The sequence below is a fragment of the Bos mutus genome, chromosome 19, assembly GCF_027580195.1.
Source record: "Bos mutus isolate GX-2022 chromosome 19, NWIPB_WYAK_1.1, whole genome shotgun sequence".
NCBI classification, from domain to species: domain Eukaryota; kingdom Metazoa; phylum Chordata; class Mammalia; order Artiodactyla; family Bovidae; genus Bos; species Bos mutus.
The window spans coordinates 11,859,905-11,880,471 of NC_091635.1; the positions used below are offsets into that span (position 1 = coordinate 11,859,905).

Consider the following 20,567-nt stretch of genomic DNA (forward strand, 5'->3'; position numbering starts at 1 on the left):
AATCTTAAAATTAATCTTACTCCTATGTTTCCTATTTCTAGTATGTATTACATACCCCACCCTAACATTTACAATGCAGTATTTCAATTTTTTTTTTCTTTTCAATTGTCTGTAAGCTTTGGGATAGCAGGACTCTATTTTACTTCTCTGTTCTCAGAATTTAATATAATGATGCTCTGCAGTAGGCACTCAACAAATATCCGTTGAATAAATGAGTCAATCCTATTAAATTAACAATCGGATAATCTTTCAAGGCTAGTGTAGGCCTTTGTTTTTGAATTTGGGTTTGTGTAGCTGGCAGAGGGTGGTCACACAGTGATGTGCGAAGGTGTTCTTAAAGCGTCAGAACAAGCCTCTTTTGGATTGTCAATTTCACCAACTTGTTTGATATTTAAAAGTTAAAAATACTTAAAGGAAAGCATATAACTTTAAATGCTTATGTTAGGAAAGAAGAAAGACGGAGAACATAATAAGCTAAGCATTTATTGTAAAAGGTTAGAAATAAAATAGCAAAATAAATGCAAAGAAAGGTACTGGGCCAACTGGACATCCACATACAAGAGAATGATGTTGGATCCCTACCTCACACCTTATGCAAAACTCAAAATGGATCAAATTCTAAGAACTAAAGCTATAAAGCTCTTACAAGAAGAAATAATCATAAATCTTTGTGACCTTGGATTAAGCAATAGTTTCTTAGATAACCCACCAAAAGCACATGCAACAAGAGAAAAACATAGATAAATTGGACATCATCAAAATTTAAAATGTTTACGCTTTAAGGACATGGCTGAGAAAATGAAAAGAAAACCCTCCAAAAAGGAGAAAAGTTTTTTTACAAATCATGTATCTGATATAGGATATCCATCCGTAATATATACAAAACTTGTACAAGTCAATAATAAAAAGACAACCCAATTTTAAAATGAACACAGGATCTGAATGGACATTTCCCCGAAGTAGATATACTAATGGCCAATAAGCACATGAAAAGATATCAATATCATTAGGCATAAGGGAAATGCGACCGAAACCACAGTGAGTTACTACCTCACAACCACTAGAATGGATAGAATCAAAAAGACAGATGATAGGGACTTCCTTGGTGGTGCAATGGATAAGAATCCACCTGCTAATGCAGGGGCCCTGGGTTCAATCCCTGGTCTGGGAAGATTCCACATGCCTTGGAGGAATTAAGCCCAGGCACCACAACTACCGAGCTCTAGAGCCTGCAAACTGCAAGTACTGAGCCCACATGCTGCAACTGATGGAAGCCTCCGCACCTAGAGCCTGTCCTCTGTGATGAGAAGCCACGGCAATGAGAAGCTCTCGAGGTGCCACTAGAGTAAGCCAGCACACAGCGATGGAGATTGGCGGGGGTGGGGGGTGGGGTGGGGAATTGCCCTCTGAAAGATAATAAAAGTGTTTTGGGAGGATATAAGGAAATTGGAAACTTCATAAGTGTTTGGTGAAAGTGTAAAATGGTGCACCACTGTGGAAAACAGTGTCACTGTAGAAGACAGTTTCTCCAAAAGTTAAATACAGAATACTATGCTGCTGCTGCTGCTGCGTCACTTCAGTCATGTCCGACTCTGTGCGACCCCATAGACAGCAGCCCACCAGGCTCCCCCGTCCCTGGGATTCTCCAGGCAAGAACACTGGAGTGGGTTGCCATTTCCTTCTCCAATGCATGAAAGTGGAAAGTGAAAGTGAAGTCGCTCAGTCGTGTCCAACTTTTTCGAGACCCCATGGACTGCAGCCTACCAGGCTCCTCCATCCATGGGATTTTCCAGGCAAGAGTACTGGAGTGGGGTGCCATTATGATACAGCAATTCCAATTCGGTAGAATTGGAAGCAGTTTCACACAAAAACTTGTACACAAATGTTTGTAGCATTTTATTCATAAAAGAAAAAAAAGTGGAAATAAGTCTCCATCAACAAATGAAGAGATAATCAAATATGATAGATCCATACAATGGAAAATTATTCAGCCATAAAAAGAGATGATATACTGTTACAACATGGATGAACCTTGAAAACATTATTCCAAATGAAAGAAGCTAGACACTAAAGGCCACATATTATATGATTCTGAAAGTGAAACGTTAAAGTCGCTCCGTCATGTCCGACTCTTTGTGACCCCATGGACTATACAATCCATGGAATTCTCCAGGCCAGAATACTGGAGTGGGTAGCCTTTCCCTTCTCCAAGGGATCTTCCCAACCCAGGGATCAAACCCAGGTCTCTCACATTGTGGGCGGATTCTTTACCAGCTGAGCCACAAAGGAAGCCCAAGAATACTGGAATGGGTAGCCTATCCCTTCCGCAGGGGATCTTCCTAACCCAGGAATCGAACTGGGGTCTCCTGCATTGCAGGCGTATTCTTTACCAACTGAGCTATCAGGGAAGCATTATATGATTCTATTTATATAAAATATCTAGAATAGGGGGACTTACCTGTTGGTCCAGTGGTTAAAACTCTGTAGAAACAGAAAGTAAATTAGCTGTCGTCTGGGGATGGGGTTGGAGAGAGGGGAATGGAGAGGAACATACGATGGGTACAGAATTCTTTTTGGAGTGATGAAAACACTCTAAAATTAATTGTGGTGATGGTTGTACAACTTTGTGAATATACTAACAACCATTAATATAGGTGAATTGCATGACATACAAATTATATCTTAATAAACCTGTTTTGGGGCTTCCCAGGTGGCTCAGTGGTATAGAATCTGCTTGCCAGTACAGGAGATGCTGGTTCAGTCCCTGGGTTGAGAAGATCCCCTGGAAAAGGGAACGGCAACCTACTCCAGTATTCTTGCCTGGGAAATCCCTTGGACAGAGGAGCCTGGTGGCCTACAGTCAGTGGGGTTGCAAAGAGTCAGACATGACTTAGTGACTAAACAACAACAGCAACAAATCTGTTATAAAAAATAATACATATACCCAAAGAAATAAGAAAATAATAAAAGCAAGAGCACAAGACTGAGAATATAAACAATAAACAGGAAGTCCCTGGTGGTCCAGAGCTTAAGACCCCACACTTCCAATGGAGAGGAAGAAGGTTTGATCCCTGGCTGGAGAACTGAGATCCCATGCACTGTTGGGCGCAGCCAAAATATAAATAAATAAACTTTAAAAAAAATAATATTTGCAGATACTGAAAAGTGCTGTTGAGAAAATAAAATGGGCTATCGGGAGAGGCTGATGGGAAAGATTTCTTTAGCTAAGGTGGTCAGGGAAGGCTTCTTTGAGGTGGTGACATTTGAATTGAGACTTGAATGGTGAAAAGAAGGTAGCCATGTATTATTGACTTGGGAAGAGTGATCCAGGCCGAGGCAACAGCAAGTGAGAAGACCCTGAGGCTGGTGTGAGAGCATAACGAAGGCTTGTGGGGCTGGGGTGAATGGTGTGAGGGAAGAGGTTGACAGGCTGTGATGTCAGAGGTCCTAGGCTTCCTGGACCAAGGGAAGGAGTGCATTTTATTCTATTCGCAGTGGGAAGTCATTGCAGCATTTGAAGGAGTTTCTCCTCCTTCAAGATGTTTAATTATGGAAGAGAAAAGAAGTGGGGCAACAGCTCAGGGGAGGGACATGAATGCCTAGCCCAGAAGAAGACAATGACTAGGTCTTAAATTTTATTAATATTAATATTCCCTATAGGATGAGATGGGAGAAGACAATGGCACCCCACTCCAGTACTGTTGCCCGGAAAATCCCATGGATGGAGGAGCCTGGTAGGCTGCAGTCCATGGGGTCGCTAAGAATTGGACACGACTGAGCAACTTCACTTTCACTTTCCACTTTCATGCATTGGAGAAGGAAATGGCAACCCACTCCAGTGTTCTTGCCTGGAGAATCCCAGGGACGGGGGAGCCTGGTGGGCTGCCGTCTATGGGGTCGCACAGAGTCAGACATGACTGAAGCGACTTAGTAGTAGTAGTAGTAGTAGTAGTAGTATAGTAGTGTAGTATAGGATGAGATGGCTGGATGGCATCACAGACTTGAAGGACATGAGTTTGAGTGAACTCCAGGAGTTGGTGATGGACAGGGAGGCCTGGCATGCTGCGATTCATGGGGTCGCAAAGAGTCGGACACAACTGAGTGACTGAACTGAACTGAACTGATGAATGCCCAGCCCAGAAGAACACAATTACTTAGTCTTTAAGTTATATTAATGCTTCCTCCTCACACCTTACCCTCCCAGCTGTTCTCACAGGTTTGAGCGGCAAACCTGTTCCTTTTTGGATCACAGTGGAGTAATAGTAAGTGCCTACAACTCCCCTTAAATGATAATTAACTTCTTCAGCCTTTGGTGCCTCAGTTCTGCCACCTGAAAAATGGGATGGCACCCATGTGCCTCCTGAAGGTATTGAGTGTGAGGCCTTTGGGTCCCTCAGAGGAAATGATTGCCAGGACTTCAAGCTTCCTGCAGACTCCAGAGCAGCTCACCCATCCTCAGTGCTTGCTGGGTGCCTCACAGCAACCCTGAGAGTCCCATTAGAGCTGAGAGGGGAAGGTCCCACGTGAGGCAGAGATCGATCCAGAAACAGAACCCAGACCTCGGTTCTCATTTCCTGTTGTTATTGCAAAGCACACAGTGGCCAGAAACAGTGAACTTGAGACACAGAGTCTGCTAAGATCTAGTTCCCCTGAAAACCTGACCTCTCCTCACCTGTCCTGGGTATTAAGGACTCTGGGAAGCTCATCTGTCCCAGGTGTCACCCACCTCTGAGCCCTGATCCCTTCACCGGTCCTGGGTGTTTGCCAGCCTCTGCAACAAGGAAGTTGCTGTTGATCTCAATAAGCATGTTGATAATGGAGCTGTGGGAAGATGAGCCAGACGACAGTGTGGGAGGACTGACCCTGAGTGACTTTTCCAAGAAATATGACCATTAAGGAAGGAATCGAAAGACAGAAAGCACTGGGAAACAGCAGAGTCAAAGGAGAAGTTTTTGCCATTGGGTTTGGGTTGCGGTTGTCTTTTAGGACGAGGGAATTGAGAACACGCTGGAATGTTGACAATAAGGAGTCAGTGAAAAGGATAATAGGGGACTTCCCTGGTCATCCAGTGGTTGGGACTCCAAGCTTCCACTGCAGCAGGGCATAGATTCGATCCCTGGTCAGGGAACTATTAATAAAATCCTACATGCCATGTAGTGCAGCCAAAAGAAAAAAAAAAAAGAAGGATGATAAACTTTCAAAAGCACAAGAGAGTCACAAATTGAGGAGTTGTGCCCCACAGCACAGGTGGAGGCGTAAACTCACAACAGGAAGGGAAGTACTTCTCTATTGGTAACTAGAGGGAGGGAAGAAGGAACTACCGTGGATGAAGGTGAGTTTGAGGGGGAAGGAGGCAGGAAACCACAGGGGAAGCAGGAAGAGCATGGGGACAAGAGGTGTGGAGGTTTAAGAAATAGCCATTGTGGAGAACAGTGGGGAATTGACCAGGGAAAAAGGGGAAATGGCCAGGCAATTTTGAGGGCCCATTTATAGTAGCACCAACCTGCTCAGATATGTGATTTTGTTCAGCAGTGTCCATTTGTCCAGATGTAGACCCAGAGAAGACGGGAAGGTGGAACAATGTAGGGTTGCTATGAGCCAGAGACAAGTGCAAGAGAGTTGAAAACATTGGTGAAAGGGTTGAAGTGATGAACCAGAGACTCCTGGTATTGAACAAAATAAACAAACCTGCTATACTCAGAACAATCTGTTTTATTGGCACCATTCTTGCAGGTTGATGGGCGCTCTCAGACAACTCTCAGGGGCTTTTTGGCCATGGTTCAAGGCTTGTGGGATCTGACTTCCCAAACCAAGGATTGAACTCACAACCTCTGCAGTGAAAAGTGCAGAGTCCTAACCACTGGACCACCAGGGAATTCTCTCAGACAAGGTTCTTTAAATGTATGTACATATCCCATGATGAGGAACTTTATACCTGGTGATCCACACACTGCCAAAAATGTAGCAGAACAGTGATTGGCGCCTGTAATGGACTCTGTTATATGTGTAGCTCCCCCAGTGTCTTTTGAACCTATTTCTTACACGGTGGTAATTTCTCACCTCCCAAAGGTAGTTGCCAAGACTTGCCTGTCAAACCTCATTTGCAGCCAGGGCTTGAAAGTGTGACTTGATCGCCAATCAGATGCACCTGCATAAACCTTTCAGTGTCACAAGGAAGGTGGCACTGGCCTTGAAGAATCCCTTTTGCCTGCCAGGATGTTCAGGGTAGGGGTCCCAGCATTAGTGAGGATGCTCAGAAACTGCTAAGTGAGTAAATATGCAGGTGTTCAGTGCTTGTGGGCCCTGCCTCCTTCCTAGAGCAGCCCAGCTGCATGACTGGCATATTATTACTAGTTCTAGAGAAGTGCTGTCCAATAGAGATTTAGAGTAAGCCACACAGGCAATTTTAAGTTGTTTAAAGTGAAAGTGAAGTCGCTCAGTCGTGTCCAACTCTTTGCGACCCCATGAACTGTAGCCCACCAGGCTCCTCCGTCCATGGGATTCTCCAGGCAAGGATACTGGAGTGGGTTGCCATTTCCTTCTCCGGGGAATCTTCCCGACCCAGGGATTGATCCCAGGTCTCCTGAATTGCAGGCAGACGCTTTAACCTCTGAGCCACCAGGGAAGCCCCCCACATTAAAAAAAATTTTAAAGGTGAGGTCATCTTATTATTTTATATATATATATATATTTGGCCATTCTGTGCAGCATACAGGATCTTAGCTTCCTGACTAGGGATTGAACCCATGCCCCCTGCGTTGGAAGCATGGAGTCTTAACCACTGGACCACTAGGGAAGTCCCGAGACCATCATATCAGTGTATTTTAATATATCAATATATTTTATATATCAATATTTGGTCACCTGATGCAAAGAGCCGACTCATTGAAAAAGACCCTGAGACTGGGAAAGATTGAGGGCAAAAGGAGAAGGGGGTGGCAGAGGATGAGGCGTTAGACAGGGTCACCAACTCAATGGACGTGAATTTGAGCAAACTTTAAGAGACATCGGGGGACAGAGGAGCCTTGCATGTTACAGTCCATAGGGTTGCAGAGTCGGATGTGACTTAGTGACTGAACAACCAATATTTTATTTAACCCAATGTATTCAAAATATTATCATTTTAACATGTGTTTGGTATACGAAAATATTCTTTACACCATTTTTTATACTAAGTCTTTGACATTCACTCTGTATTTAACACTGAAAGCACATAACTCAGACTAGTCAGTGGCCACAGTACTGTCAGTAGATGCGGTGCAGACCTACAGCCTCCCGGCCGGGCTGTTTGCTCATCCTCCACATTACCCAAGCTTCCAAACAAGCGTCAATAAACATCTGAAGAAGTGCTATTGCTGTTGTCCGTAACTAAAGATCATTTGGAGAAACCAACCACAACTGAGAGAAATGCATACAGAGAGCTTTCTGTCTAGCACAGAGAACCCTGTTCAATGCTCTGTGGTGACCTAAATGGGAAGGAAATCTAAAAAGAGTGGATATATGTATATGTAATACTGATTCACTTTGCTATACAGCAGAAACTAACACAACATTGTAAAGCAACGATACTCCAATAAAAGTTCATTAAAAAAGAATGCACACAATATTGTAAATCAGCTGTGAAGTGAAAGTGAAACTTGCTCAGTCGTGTCCAACTCTTTGCAACCCCATGGACTACACATTCCATGGAATTGTCCAGATCCAGAATACTGGAGTGGGTAGCCTTTCCCTTCTCCAGGGGATCTTCCCAACCCAGGAATCAACCCGGGGTCTCCTGCATACCTCAAAAATAAAAAAAGAAGAAGAAGAAGAATGAAAAATCTGTGAGCACAAGGACATCATCTTTCTTGTTGACCACACATCCCTGAGGCCTGGAACAATGCCTGGCTCTCACTATTTAAATATTGGTTGCACGCATAAATGAAAGAATGACTGAATGAGAAAAATGTTCTTCCCTCAGTAAATCTTCCAGTATAAATTCTTGACCAAGGCTACCTTTGCCTGGCAGTTGCTGTATCTCTTTAGGGCTTCGTCGTGATCAGCACCAACTCCAGGATAGCACATGTGACTTTTAAAGGTGGCCTTGGTGCTGTGGGTGACATGGGCAGGACAACATAACTTCTCCATAAAAGTCAGCCTCTGTGACATGACCAAAGCCAATGGCTCATAAGGGGCTTGAAAATCACCTCAGGGAGTCTCCTGGTGGTCCAGTGGCTAAGACTCCACGCTGCCAATGCAGAGGGCCCAGGTTCAATCCCTGGTCAGGGAACTAGATCCCACATGCCGCAACTAAGACCCAGCACAGCCAAAGAAATATTTTTACAAATCAACCCTGACTCTTGGAGACTTCTGCAGAAGCCCAAGAAGGAACAGTGCTCTTCCTGGCTTCTGTGTTGACAGCCAAGTTTTCCTCATCCTCCCAGCGTAGGATGTCCCACCTAGGACTACCGGGTTTCTGATTTTTCAGTGATTGCCGAGCCCTGACCCATAAAGGTAGCACCTGTGCTGAAATTGCCCTTGTCTCCCTTTCCCCAAAGAGCAGTGCTGGGACCAAAGGCTGGCTCTGAAATATTGACACCCTTACTCCCTGCCTGCCAATTTTTCAATTTTCTCATCTAATAAAAGAGGAATACAACCTCACAAGATTACTGTGAAGACTATATGAGAAAATGTAGGTAAAAGCTTAGCATGGTGCTTGGCATGCTGTGGATGCTCAAAAATTCCATTCTAGCTTTGTCCTTCAAGGCCTAACGCTAATGTTGCCTCTGTATGAACTTTCTATAATACCTCAGCCCCAGCTGGACAGAGTCCACCCTCCTCTGGAATCTCAGGGCCTTTTGCTTGTTGATAAAAGTGGCTCTCTCTCTCTCTCACACACACATACACACTCACTCACACACAAAGGAAACAGTTTGATGACTAGGAAGAGCCTGTGAGTTGTTTCTCAGTTGTTCAAAGTCTGAACTGTGACTGCTGAAGTTAACATTTCCAGTCAACAGGGTCTATTTTTAAAAAATTGTTTATTTCAGGGGGATCAAAGGAGACTGATGGATAATGACACTGTTATACTCCTGGCACAGTTAAAAATGCACTTATTCACTCGCTTAGTCACCCCACTTGTTTTTCACACATCCATTTGACTGGTGTGTGCACATGAGAAAGTCTGGAGCTGAAAGGTGGTCTTGCCTCATTCAGGGTCGAATTCCTACCCTCCTTGCAGACGTAAATCTTGCCCTTAAAACCTTAAAACCACAAGGAAAATCAAAGGCATTTATCCTGATGCTTTAAAGATTCTGCTTCCGTTCTGAGATAGAATTATACTTTGGTTCTTCAGTAGGGCTGACCTTGAATGGCTGTGTCCCCCATGGCTCTGGACAGCACATGCTGATTCGCACAGGGCAAGTGCACACCATTTATCTTTGACAAAGGCCCATAAACGTACTCAGTGTGTTGAAATTCCACCACCGCCTCCCCTCCCCCAAAAAGCATAACAACACCTGGTCAGCTTGTTTCCCTATACCTAGGCAATGTGTATGTTGGCATAAGTAGATGATCAAAATGCTAACAGGAATTCTTCCAAAGGAACTGCAGCTGATGCTACAAAGCCCCACTGAGATTGCCAAGGTGGGGCACTGTGGATGCCGCCGTCTACATCTCTTTGTGGGAGGATCTCTTCCCCTGCCTGGAGTCTCTACCCAAATGGCAGCCAAAGGTGTGGGAGATCTAACATGCCTTTCTAGTTGTTCTCAATGGGCAACTGATCTGATCAGAGTTGATATTTACTCCAGCTCATCACTCCTTGGGGGGAAACGGGGTGTTCTGCACTGACCCCTGAAGGTCCCCTGAAGAATCAGGCACTGTTACCCACAGAAGTAAGCTACCTGACTGCTTTTTACCAGCTTCCTCCCTTTCCTTGCTTCAACTGCTTGCTCGTCTACAGGTGTTCCTGGGGTCACCTGCCAAATAAACCCTCTTGCATTCAAATCTTTGTCTCAGGATCTGCTTCTGGGAGAATCCAAACTAAGGCAGGGGCATGCTGACAAGTATCAACAAAGGTCCTTGGAAATCCAACTGATACTCGTTATCAGAGGCAGTCCCTCACTTACCTCATTAGCTTTGTGGCAATCTCAGAAGAGGTTTGTTTTGGCTTTGGCTGCACCGTAGGGCCAGTGAGACCTCAGTTCCCTGCCCAGGGATCGAACCCTGGGCCCTGAGCAGTGAAAAGCTCAGAATCCTAACCATTGGACCCACAAGGAATTCCCTCAGAGTTTTTCACTTGCTCATCATGTACCTCGTGGGAGCAAAGGGGACTGCAGGGCAAACTTGGTGCATGCTTTAGAGCATCTTTCACTTTAACTTTTTTAGGCTGAGACAGAGTGTGACACCTAAGGGTTGGTGGTGGTGAGGAGCAGATACAACCCGGCAGGCCAGCAATGCCATTCTTCACACCATGAAGTTCATTGTTTCTTGGTTTATAGCTTCTTACCACGGAAAATCTCAAACATATCCAAAAGTAGAGAGAACAGAATAATGAACCCCTGTGTATCTGTCATCAGATTGGACAACTACCAACTCACAGCCAACATGTCCCTACATGCATGTTGAGTCATGTCCGACTCTGCCACCCTGTGGATTATAGCCCACCAGACTCCTCAGACCATGGAATTCTCCAGGCAAGAATGCTGGAGTGGGTTGCCATTCCCTCCTCCATGGGATCTTCCCGACCCAGGGAGTGAACCCAAGTCTTCTTGGGTTAGCAGGCAGATTCTTTACCATTGAGCCAGCTGGGAAGCCCAACTCTATACCCAATTATTTTAAAATAAAACCCATAGAGAGAGAATTCCCTGACAGTCCAGTGGTCCAGGGTTTGATCCCTCATGGGTTTGATCCCTGGTGAGGGAACTAAGATCTCATGTGCCTGGCCAAAAACATAAATAAATGAATAAAACAGCCTGTTCCCAAGCTCTCATTAAAAAAAAAAAAAGTCCCTATTTTTGATTGGTTCTGCGTCTCAAGTCTTCTTTTTCTTTTGAGGAGAGGGGGTTCAATTTTGTTCTATTGTTGTTGTCCTGTTGCTGTGGTTCAGCTGCCCAGTCGTGTCCGACTCTTTGTGACCCCATGGACTGCAGCACACCAGGCCTCCCTGTCCCTCACCATCTCCTGGAGTTTGCCCAAGTTCATGTTCATTGCATCAGTGATGCCATCCAGCCCTCTCATCCTCTGACACCCTCTCCTTCTGCCCTCAATCTTTCCCAGCATCAGGGACTTTTCCAATGAGTCATCTGTTCACATCAGATGACCAAAATACCAGAACTTCAGCTTCATCATCAGTCTTCCAGTGAATATTCAGGGTTGATCACCTTTAAGACTGACTGGTTTGATCTCCTTGCTATCCAAGGGACTTGCAGAAGCCTTCTCCAGCACCATAGTTCGAAGACATCAATTCTTTGGCATTCTGTCTTCTTTATGGTCCAAGACTCCTGCTGCTGCTGCTAAGTCACTTCAGTCGTGTCTGACTCTGCGTGACCCCATAGATGGCAGCCCAACAGGCTCCACCGTCCCTGGGATTCTCCAGGCAAGAACACTGGAGTGGGTTGCCATTTCTGTCTCCAATGCGTGAAAGTGAAAAGTGAAAGCAAAGTCACTCAGTCGTGTCAGACTCTTGACGACCCCACGGACCACAGCCTACCAGGGTCCTCCATCCATGGGATTCTCCAGGCAAGAGTACTGGAGTGGGTTGCCATATGCCTCCTACATATGTAGTATTAGGGACTTCCATCAAGAGGTATATCTAACTGGTTTTTCTTTGTTTTCTAGATTCTATCTTGATTTAAAAAACAAAACAAAAACCTATGATGTTTACACTATCATGGGACAAATAGAACTGTGACTTACTTTTGTTACTTATGTGGGTGATTCCCCAGGTGCTTCTGTAGTATGGACCAGCCTGTCCCTGAAAACTGCAGTATTTTCCTTCAGGGATGTTGAGATATGGCTAGGGGGTCCAAGGAAGAACAATGTCTTCCTGTGAGAAGGCCAGTGAGGGTGGGGCAGAAGCTGTCTTCGTTCCTTTTACCTACCCTACCTCGAGCTATGGACTCTGGAAGACCTTGTTTGAATCCTCTGGGAAGGCTCAGCTGGGTAACCATGGATCAGTTCAGTTCAGTTCATTTCAGTCGCTCAGTCGTGTCTGACTCTTTGTGACCCCATGAATCACAGCACGCCAGGCTTACCTGTCCATCACCAACTCCCAGAGCTTACTCAAACTCATGTCCATCGAGTTGGTGATGCCATCCAACCTATGTCGTTCTCATCCTCTGTCGTTCCCTTCTCCTCCTGCCTTCAATCTTTCCCAGTATTAGGGTCTCTTCTAATGAGTCAGTTCTTCACATCAGGTGGCCAAAGTATTGGAGTTTCAGCTTCAGCATCAGTCCTTTCAATGAACATTCAGGACTGATTTCCTCTAGGATGGACTGGTTGGATCTCCTTGCAGTCCAAGGGACTCCCAAGAGTCTTCTCCAACACCACAGTTCAAAAGCATCTATTCTTTGGCACTCAACTTTCTTTATAGTCCAACTCTTACATCCATACATGACATATTGTCCCCATGAACAGTATGAAAAGGCAAAAAGATATGACACTGAGAACCCCATGAACCATGGATAAGCAGCTTAACTTCTTAAGAGTCTTAGTTTCCTCAACTGTAACTGTGATAAATAAGAATTTCTCCCAGGGCTTCCCTGGTGGCTCAGTGGTTAAGAATCTGCCTTGCAATGCAGGAGACCCAGGTTTGATCCCTGGGCCAAGAAGATCTCACGTGCTGCGGAGCAGCTAAATCTGTGCACCACAACTATTGAGCCTGTGCTCTGCAGCCTGCGAGCTGTAGCCACTAAGCCCACGTGCCCCAGCTGCTGAAACCCAGGTGCCCCAGAGCCCATGCTCTGTGACGAGAGAAGCCACCGTAAGGAGAAACTCTCGCACCACAACTAGAGAGGAGTCCCCATTCGCCATGACTGGAGAAAAGTCCACACAGCAAGGAAGACCCAGCACAGCCAAAAATGAAAAAAATAAAATTAAAAAAATAAATAATCTCTCCCAAATAAGACTTATAGTGAGCCATTTTTTTATGTTGTGGTCACCCAGTATCTTTTTGAAAGCCTCTTCTCCTATGCATGCCAAGACGAGTTCCTATTAGGAAAATATAAGGTAAAAGACTCTTCTATGTAGCCTCCTGTATAGTTAGGGCACAGGAATGTGGTCCAGGATTGCCCCATCAGCTGCAGCTGACTCTGATTCGGAAGAGAGCTATATGGGGAAGAGGATGCTGCAGGGAGTGGCAGAGATACAGAGCTTTTGTGGGGCAATGTGAATACTCTCAGTAGAGATCCTTCCTCCCTTATGTGGGTGAAAATGCCCAGTGGAGGCAAAAAGCATGTGATTTGCTGATAACAGTCCTGGGGTAAGACTGACATATTGTTCCTGGCTTGCAGCCTCCAAGCTTAGTTCTCTATCCTGCTCAGATACTGTGTGAGCTATTTACATGTATATCTTTAAATACATTCCTTTGTTGCTTAAATCAGTTAGAGTATATTCTGTTATTTGTAGCTAAGTCCCTTGACAATTATGGGGATTCCATCATATTGGTAAAGGTGGTGTCTAGTACTCAGAAGGGATCAGTCAAACTTTACTTGAAGCCTCTGGCCTTCCAGGTAGATGACATCAAGCATTTTATGTTTGTGCTACCTAAGTTGGTTTTTCTGTTCTTCATGCTTAAAAGTATCTGGATTGATTTCTGTATGCACCTTCAATGCTTGATTGGACCTAGATATGCTCAACCTATGTTCACTCATTAACACCTTTTAAAAAATTGAGTACCATGGAAACACACTTTACCATGTGTAGAATAGATAGCCAGTGGGAATTTGCCGTGACACAGGGAGCTCAACTGGTACTCTGTGACAACCTAGAGGGTGGGATGGGGTGGGAGATGAGAGGGAGGCTCAAGAGGGAGGGGACATTTGTATACCTGTGGCTGGTTCATGTTGATGGATAGCAGAAATCAGCACAATACTAAGCAAATATCTTCCAATAAAATTTGTTTAAATTACAATGGACACATAACAAACGGTGCATATTCAAAGCACAAAATAATTTGGGTTTCAACACGTGTAAACATTACTTTAATAAAGGTAACGAACCTACTCATCATACCTAGAAGTTTCTTCATGCCATTATCACTATTATTTTGGCTGTGTTGTGGAGTATGCAGGACCAAGACCAGGGATCAAAGTCATGCTCCCGGCATTGGGAGCAAGGAGTTTTAGCCACTGGACCACCAGGGAAGTCCCGTGCCCTTTTGTAATCTCTCCCTCTTTCTCTCTACCTTCGCCCCAGGTAACCACTGATTCCCTTTCTAGAATTTTACCTAAATGAAATCAAACAGAATATACTCTTTTTGGTCTTCTTTCACTCAACATAATTATTTTGAAGTTCATCCATGTTGTGTGAATCAATCGTTTGTTCCTTTTGACTGCTGAGTAACATTCTGTTGTACGGATATACCATATTTGTTTATCCATTCTAATGGTCGATATTTGTGTTGTTTCCAGTTTGGGGTTATTACCAGAAAAACTCCTACAAACATTTGTGTAACGTCTTTGTGTGGACATGTTTTCATTCTTGGGTAAGAATCGAAGGACACAATGGCTGGGTTGTAAGATTGGTATTTCTTTAAAAAAAATTTTTTTTTAAATTTATTTGTCTGCAATGTGTTGCTTGTATGATCTTGTTCCCTGACCAGGGATTGAACTGGGGCCCCGGGCAGTAGAAGCTCAGAATCCTTACCACTGATGGTAGCAGCTTTCAGAGTCAAGTCCCACAAAGAGGATCATCTGCCTTGTTTCCAGAAGCCCCAGCCTCTTGGTTGCTCACTTCAGACCCTTGGCTTCTAGGGGTACATCCAGGAGGAATGTAAGACAAAGCCTTTCTGGAATGTACAAGACAGCTGCTTCTTTAACCCTGTCCACCCAGCACCTGCCTTGGAACCACCTGGGGGCATCTGGTAACAAGCAGCTTCCTGGGCCCAAGCCCCTTTTCTTGAAGCTGGACTAGAAGGCCCCAAGAAGGAGAGTGACTTCATCACGGGGCTAGGGCTGATCTGGAACAGAAAACCCAGGGTGGATCGGAGAGAGAGAATAAGGGCCAGGAAAATATCCAGCCTCAGTTCCTCTGACTCCCATGTATTTTCCCTTTGGCTCTCATCATTAAGAAAAAGGCCAGGAAACTCCCTGCTGGTCTAGTAGCTAAGACTCCGTGCCCCCAGTGCAGGAGATCTGGGTTCGATCCCTGGTCAGGGAACTAGACAATTCCACAATTAAGAGCTTGCATGCTGCAACGAAGATTGAAGATCCTACAGGCTGATACCACCAAATAAATAAATACTTTTTTTTTTTTCGTAAAGAGACAGAGAGAGAAAAGGCCAGTGCTGAGCCCAGCAGGAGGCTTTGGAGAGAGGTGGCTGCCTGCTAACTGGGGCTCTGGGTGTGCTCTGAAGGCTCAGATTGCCAGGTCTCACCTCCCAGGGAGGCTCAACATAGCAGGCATCTCAGGTCTCCCAGCCTCAGGCACAGACATCTTCTGTTAGAGGAGAAGGCTAGACTGGTGGAAGGAGCTGGGTGTGTCAAGCTCCAGCATATATGAGAGCTGCCTCCTTTGAATGGGCACAGTGAGGTGGGGAGGAGCGGGCAGGCAGGTTAAGCTAGGCAGAGCCTGATCTGCCTAGATCAGGGCCGGAGGGAGGCCAGGACCTCAGTTAATAAATAGGGAGGTAGGCGCCTTCCCTCTGCCCCATAGAACTTGTTCCACTGCTGTCTCTAGCTCCTTCCCTGGGTCAGCTCCTCCCTGAGGGCCTCAGGGATAGAGGCAGGTGGGCAGATTGGTGATGGAAGAAGCAGATAGGTGATGGGAGGGAAGAAGCTGCCAAGCCCTAGGGAACTGATTTGCAGGAGAGACAGGTGTCCCCAATACAGGCAGATGCAGCTTTCCCATGATCACTTGCTCCAAAGCCACAGGAGTGATCCTGTTCAATTGATGGCAGTGCCTCCTACTTTTATTGTTGTTGTTGTTGTTGTTTAGTTGCTAAGTCATGTCCAACTCTTTGTAACCCCAATGATTGCAGCACGCCCAACTTCCCTGTCCTCCACTATCTCCCGGACTTTGCTCATTCATTAATGCCATTTTATACCATCCCTTCCCCAGCCCATCAAAGGCCATCTTATGGCCACTACATCGGTACTGGTTTGGTTGGTTAGCTGTAAGATTAAGAAATAAGGCAGGAACCTAGTCTCAAACTCTCACTGTTGTTCATTTGGTAAGTTGTGTCTGATTCTTTGCAACCTCACGGACCTGCAGCACACCAGGCTCCTCTGGCCTCCACTATCTCCTGGAGTTTGTTCAAATTCATGTCCGTTGAGTTGGTGATGCTATCCAACCATCTCATCCTCTGTCACCCCCTTTTCCTCCTGCCGTTAATCTTCCCCAGTATTAGGGTCTTTTCCAACGGGTCGGCTTGTCAAATCATGTAGTCAAAGTACTGCAGCTTCAGCTTCAGCATCAGTCCTTCCATGAATATTCAGGGTTGACTTCTTTTAGGATTGACTGGTTTGATGTCCTTGCAGTCCCCGAGACTGCCATTGTATAGATGGAAAATTGAGGTCTGGAAGGGGCAGGGCCATGCAGTACGCTTATCACCATCTCTCACGGAGCACTGCTGCTGCTGCTGCTAAGTCACTTCAGTCGTGTCTGACCCTGTGCGACCCCATAGAGGGCAGCAGGGTAGAAAAATCCTCTCGTTTTAGGGAATTCCCTCGGGGTGCAGGGGTTAGGACTGTGCACATCCACTGCTGAGTTTTGATCCCCGGTTATAGAACTAAGATCCTGCAAGCTTCAAGGCATGGCCAAATAAATAAATAAACATATTTTTTAAAAGGTCCCTTACACTTAAAATTATTCTATACACACACACATACATAATATACATATGAAATATACATTCATGATATTTTGCTGGATTTGATAATATTTCACAAAATTCAAAGGGCACACACCAAAAAGTCTTCCTCCCATTTATATTCTTGGTCTCCCAGCATCCCACTCCACAACACTGTTGTTGATTGTTTCCTTCCAAAGACACTCTATACTTATGAAACGTTTACTTTTTTTTTTAAATCATAAGCTTTAAATGCTGTACTCACTGTTCTGCACTTTGCTTTTGCACATGATAAATCTTAATTAGGATCACTTAATTTTAGTACTTAGCTGCCTCATTCTTTTAAATAGAACATAATATTTAATTGTATTGCTGAAGTAGAACTTATTAACTACCCTCCTATTTTGGTTCCAAATGGAAACTATGAAAGCTATAGTTCAGTGAATATCCTGATGCATATTATACATACGTTAGGGCACCTGTATGGTGTTGTTATGGTTTAGTTGCTCAGTCACGTCCAATTCTTTTGCAACCTCATGGACTGTATAGTCTGCCAGGGTCCTCTGTCTCTGGGATTTTCCAGGTAAGAATACTGGAGTGAATTGCCATTTCCTCCTCCAGGGGATCATCCGAATTCTGGAGTAGAACCCGCACTGTCTCCTGCATTGACAGATACTTTACCATTGATCCACTGGGAAAACCCTGGGGCACCTGTATAAGGAAAGGAAAGTGAAGTCGCTCAGTCATGTCCGACTCTTTGCGACCCCAGGGACTGTAGCCTATCAGGCTCCTCCATCCGTGGGATTTTCCAGGCAAGAGTGCTGGAATGGATTGCCATTTCCTTCTTCAGGGGATCTTCCCGACCCAGGAATCGAACCCGGGTCTCCCGCATTGCAGGCAGATGCATTACCGTCTGAGCCACCAGGGCACCTGTATACCTGCAGGGTAAATTTCTGAAAGTGGAAATGCTAGGAGGAAGAGTTTGTATATGTAATTTTTTGACAAGTATTACCAGTTGGCCCTTTAAAGAGACTGTGCCAATTAACTTTCAGACTGTTTTCACACACCTTGACCTCGACAGGCATGAGCTCCCTTTTGCTGGGTTTCTGGTTTCGCTCATCTGATAGGTGAAAAATGGTATCTTGTAGTTTTAATTTACATTTCTTATGTTATGAATGGGGGCTTCTCCAGTGGCTCAGATGGTAAAGAATCTGCCTGTAATACAGGAGACCAGGGTTCAATCCCTGGGTCGGGAAGATCCCCTGGAGAAGGAAATGGCAACCCACTCCAGTATTCCTGCCTGGAGAATCCCATGGACAGAGGAGCCTAACAGGCTACAGTCTGTGGGGTCACAAAGAGTCGGACACGACAGAGCAACTGAGCAGATTTTATGAATGAGGTTGAACATCTAAGAAAAGCAGAGGGCAGTTTGTAAGTGGAGTGGGGTCTAGTCCTTACCCCAGGCTGAGCCACCACCGTGTCCCCCTTCCTCACTTCGGTTGATGAGAGTTGGCTGGGCCAGAATCCTCCCTAGAGCTTCTTCCCCCGCCTCCCCTCCTGGGATGAGTAAGTTTCTCCTGGGTGACTGACTGGAAGAGGCATGTTTTATTCAGGCACCCTGGTTTGTCCTGCTCGTTGGTCCCTGAGGGTTGGGCCTTGGCCTCTGATGCAAAACAGGATTAGCAGCAGAGAAGTGGCAAGCTGAGACCTGCTTTTATGGGGAATGGAGCTGGGGTAGATGGGTAGATGGGGAGGAGGCTACCGCAGTTAAGGTGAGCTCTGATGAGCCTGAGCTAAGCAGTGGAGCTTGGGGAGGATCCAAGCGACTGACTAGGTAAGGTGGAGGAGGGAGAGGCAGACAGGTGATGGGGGCGGAGTCAGGATGGAGGAGGAGTAGCCAGTTGATGCTTCCCAGTGGGATGGACAAAGGAGAGGAGAAAATGTTTGTCAGATGAAAGTCCTCCATAGGAATGAGTGGTCATGTGTCCAGTTGAGGGATAGTTAATTCAGCCAGTCTAGTCACAGCAGGTTAAACCAGCTCTGGGGCGTGTCTTGCTCCCGGCTTTCTGCAGCGACACAGTCCTGGTTTCCTGGAAGATAATTAACACAGAGCAAGCTTTACTCCCGATTTACTACCTCGGTCTAGCTTCTTCTGTGATATCTCTTGCTGTCCTTCTGGTGTAGGGAACGCAGGGTTGGGAAGGGGGTTGTTGGCCTAGTGGCCAGCCCCCAGCCAGAGCTGGAGGAGGAGCAGGTAAACTGGAAACGGGGGAGAAGAGGAGAGACAGGGGACCGCCAAGCCCAGCCCCCATCCAGGCTGCTGGTGTGTTTGCTGCTGGTCTGAGAGCAGAAGGTGAACCAGGCCTGGAGGCCACTGCTACCCTTTTTAGGACCGTGTTCTAGATCTTTCTACTTCAGCCCATATTTCTTTCAAAGACTCTCACCTCATCTTCCCCGGAGTTCTGTCTCAGACAAAAACTCTCCAGTAGCACCAAGAGAATCCATTATCAGTACCTTAGTCTTTTAGGGTTTGCAGATAAATTTGGGTTTCAGATAAGGAATACTTTTTTTAGTCTAAGTATATCCCCAATATTGTACAGGACATACTTATATACTTAAAAACAAAAGTCTCTTATTTGAAATTCTACTTTAACTGGGCATCCTATTTTTAAAATATGCTAACTCAGGCCACCCTGCCAGCCCTTTCCCAGCCGGTGGAGACAGCCAGCATGCCTGACCTGTCACTGAACCAGGTCTTTAGAGTACAGGCACCAGGAGCTTTACTTTCATTCCCTTGGCACATGGTCACAGGACAACACTCTGAGGAGGGGGTTCAGTCCACTCTGGGTGAGAAAACTGAAGCTCGGAGATGTGACGTGACTTGTCTAAGGTCAGCGGGAAAGGCAGGCGCAGAGGAAGAGTCCCAGCCCCCACCGGCCAACTCCAAGTTCAAGTTCTCTGCTCACCCGTCTCAAACCACCGTCTTCCCGGGCAGGAAAGCAGGAGTGGGTTTCCACTCCGCAAGTCACAGGGACGAAAAAACACCCACGCGGCCGAGGCTTCCAGGCACGGGAACCGCCAAGATTTGGTGCCAGAAAATTCAAAGCGATTTCGAAACCGAGCGCCTCTTAGTAATAACAATACCAACCCCGGTCATATGCATAGCTCTCGACAGTTGACAAACGGTGTCCCCGAGAGTCGATCAGAATAATAGAGAAAGCAGACGGGAGAGGGACCGCCTGCAGGACCCCACGGCAGGCTCGGGGACTCTTCCGGAATTCAATCCGGGAATGGGGCGGAGGGAAAGGCGGGGAGAGAGGGGAGGACGGGAAGTGCGAGGAGGGGGCGTGCAGCCTCTCGGCAGACTTCCTGAAACCTGGGGGTTAGAGACCGGGACCCCCCGCGCCCCTTCGCCGCCCAGGCTCCGGATGCGGATCTGGGCGGTGCTCAGAGTCCCGCGATGCTCCAGGGGGCGTGAGCCTGTGGGGATGATCACTTCTGGACTTTTCCTGCTGGGCTGTGTCCCGGTGTGTGGTCTGAGCCAGCGGCTGAGGTGACAGGTCATATTTCCATGGGAGGG

General features: G+C 46.1%; 1 long non-coding RNA gene across 1 annotated transcript; it reads right to left on the bottom strand.

Moving 5' to 3' along the window:
• Positions 1 to 14,089: 14,089 nt before the first annotated feature.
• Positions 14,090 to 20,256, bottom strand: LOC138992074 (uncharacterized). Its single transcript, XR_011467920.1, has 3 exons — positions 19,954 to 20,256; positions 18,446 to 19,077; positions 14,090 to 17,698 (listed from the first exon to the last, which is right to left on the bottom strand). It is a non-coding gene; the product is annotated as an uncharacterized lncRNA (long non-coding RNA).
• Between the last annotated feature and the right edge of the window lie 311 nt (positions 20,257 to 20,567).